Source organism: Apium graveolens, chromosome 5 (assembly GCF_009905375.1).
Source record: "Apium graveolens cultivar Ventura chromosome 5, ASM990537v1, whole genome shotgun sequence".
Taxonomy (NCBI): domain Eukaryota; kingdom Viridiplantae; phylum Streptophyta; class Magnoliopsida; order Apiales; family Apiaceae; genus Apium; species Apium graveolens.
The window spans coordinates 130198087-130201690 of NC_133651.1; positions in this window are offsets into that span (position 1 = coordinate 130198087).

The window sequence follows — 3604 nt, forward strand, 5'->3', positions numbered from 1 at the left end:
CTCATTATAGTCCAATGATTACTGAAGGTGATGGAAGAGAAATTCCTATGCTGAAGAATTCTACTAAGGTAGAAGTTATTCTGAAAGGAAGATGCTTATGTTATAATGAAAACTCTTCACATCCTAAGGTTATCAGACTTGGTGATGGACTTGAAAGAACATCCATTCAAGCTCTCAGAACAACCATTTATCAAATTGGTGATAATAAAGAAGAAGAACTGATGCAGGTCAAAGCACAGTTAGCTGAAGTTCTGAAGAAAGCTGAAGATAATCTGATAAATGATTTTGTTAAGAATCATTATGGATTCAGATTGATTCAGTGATATTGGTAAAGCTGGATGTTTTGTAAGTTGTAGTTAATAGTCTTATTAAACTCTTATTGCATCTTAAATGTTTTTGATATCATCAAATCTATTAACTTGTACATTCTTGCATAATTTACAAGTTGGGGGAGATTGTTGGATATATTTGAGATGTCATGTCTAATATTTTTCATGTTTAGTTTTCAGATCTTAACTAACAGGAAATATCAGTTCTTACTGGAATCAGGACTTACTGGAAGTCAGGACTTAAGGATTTCAGGATTAGATTATCATAAGATAATATCAGAAGATGGATATCAGAACTTAAGTACTGGAGGACTAACAGTTAAGGAAAGAAGCTGATTTACAGGAAAGAAGATCGAGACTAATACAAGAAGAAGATATGCATGGAAAGAGTTAGAGGACTAGAAGAATTATATAGGATATCTGATTGATATATTTTAGGAGACAGAATTATATTTCATATCAATTAGAAGTTATCTTCTAACTGTGTGTCTATATAAACACAGACATAGGTTTACACTATATGTGTTACGATCATCGAGAAGATCATACATTGTAACCTAGCAGCTCTTGTGATATTTGTTCATCACTGAGAAAGAACAATTCCATTGTAACAGAGTTTATTATATCGAATACATATGTTTTCTGTTACTAGTATTCTAAATCGACTTGATTATATTCTACACTGTATTCAACCCCCTTCTACAGTGTTGTGTGACCTAACAGGTACTTACGCAGCACACTATTACGTTTGATTTTGTTAAAAGCATGCTAGTCAGTGATATCCAGTTATCTCAGATTTCTCTATATACTGTTATCGAAATGATTTACAGATTACAGGTTTTATGTTGATTATAGTTATGTTTCCTATAACTGTTTACATTACAGTTTTTATCTTGATATTCATATGTTGGTACTGTTGAGCAATTATGTTCACCCTTGCAACCTATTATATATTTATCATAGATGCCTAGAAGACCAATCAGACCTTGGCAGAACCGAGTCTTAGCCCCTTCAGGACCCGGCTCCTCAGAGGTAGTTAGTATTAGGCCACGTGCGGTCTGATGAGTTGCTGAATAAGTTAATGTGTGTCAGACTTTTAAATAAATAGGTTGTAATAATATGTAGTCTAGATCATACTTGAACCTGGATCAGATCTTGGTTCGGGGTCGAGTTAGTATATTTTTATAGTAATCTTGTTATTTATATTTCTGTTAATTGTGTTTGGTGACGTCAACTCCTGACCCCGGGGTTGAGGCCGTCACAGTTGGTATCAGAGCTACAGGTTCAAGTCCCTGATTCAGGTTACGGATTGACGTCACCAAGGTGAGTGAGAATTTAAAGATGGATTATACTAGTTATTTTCTGAAGAATGATTCAAACTATCGGTGGGAGTCTACGCGATCATTAGAAGGAAAAGGTCTTATCCCATGGACCCGATTTACAGAACAATTCTTGGAAAAATACTTTCCGGATTGTCTCCAGAGTCAGATGGAGATGGAGTTTTTGGAATTAAAGCAAGGAGACAGGAGTGTCACAGAGTACGAAGCTAAGTTTACGGAGTTGGCCCGTATAGCACAAGATTATGTGAGTTCAGAGGCTCAGCGAGCGAAGCGGTTTTAACAAGGGTTGAAGCCAGAGATAAGGAGTGAAGTTGTATCCTTACAACTCAAGACGTATACATCGGTAGTTCAGGCTGCCTTAGTGATAGAAAGTGACCAGAGATTAGCCGCTAAGGAGCAGGGTGAGAAGAAAAGAAAGTTTGAAAGTGGACCTGCTAGGTCAGAATCAGGAGGAGTAAGTCAGAAGTTTCAGCGCCGGTTTGGAAAGAATAAGAATAAGAAGTTCAGGAGATAGAATTTCCCCCAGGCTAAGCCCAGTACCACTTCAGTTCTTTCTACCCCAACAAGGTTTAGCAAACCAGTGATCGACTATAAGATATGCAGGAAGAAGCATAGTGGTCAGTGCAGAGAAAATATCAATTGTTTTAAGTGTGGCCAAAAGGGTCATTATTGCACTGAGTGCAAGTCTGAGACCCAAGGAGTAACCTATTTTAGTTGCAGCAAAGTGGGGCATATTTCTAGGAATTGCAAATCAGTGACCCAAGGTAGTGTTGGAAGAAGCATGTCCCAAGGACCAGCAACAAGTACTGCTAGAGATAGAACCTTTAAGATGACCAAGAAATCTCCGGCTCATGATTGCGATGTAGTTGCAGGTACGCTTTCTCTTAATTCCGTACATGTTGACATTTTATTTGATTCGGGAGTGTCCAAATCTTTTATATATATGAACTATGTAAATAAATTGCAATTGATGTGGGAAGACTTAGATGAACCTTTAACCATAGAGATGGCTAATAAGGATAAAGTGCTCGTAAGTCAATTCTGTCATAAGTGCTCTATAGAGATTTTAGGATATACTTTCCCTGCTGACCTAATACATTTTGAGTTAGGAGACTTCGATGTTATTCTAGGAATGGATTGGTTGTCTCTGTATAAGGGGCAAATATTGACTGCAAGAAAAAGAAAGTTGTGATGTATACCACATATAATAAAAAGATCAGTTATCAAGGACAAAGGCATGATAAGAAGTTCCTTTCAATATTACAAGCAAAAAAATTGTTGCGGCAAGGATGTGAAGCATATTTGGCTCATATGGTGGATACGAAGAAAGAAACCCCTACCTTGGATGAGATTTTCATAATAAGAGAATTTTCCGATGTTTTTCCAGAGGAATTTCCAGGATTACCACCTGATCAAGAGATAGAGTTCTCCATTAATTTGCTACCTGGAGCTGAACCAGTTTCCAAAGCTCCATATAGAATGGCTCCAGTGGAATTGAAAGAATTGGCCAAGCAACTTCAGGAACTATTGGATAAAGGATTTATTCGACCTAGTGTTTCTTCGTAGGGTGCTCCAGTGTTATTCGTGAAGAAGAAGGATGGAAGTATGAGATTGTGCATTGACTATAGAGAGCTGAACAAGTTGACAATAAAGAATAAGTATCATTTGCCACGCATCGATGATCTGTTTGTTATTTTTCGAAGATCGATTTAAGTTCTGGTTACCACCAACTGAAAATAAAGCCGGAAGATATTCTCAAGACTGCATTCAGAACAAGGTATGGCCATTATGAGTTCTTAGTGATGTCATTTGGATTGACCAATGCACCAGCGGCTTTTATGGATCTAATGAACCGGGTGTATAAGGAGTACTTGGATAAGTTTGTTATTGTATTTATTGATGACATCCTCATATATTCAAAGACTCCAGAAGATC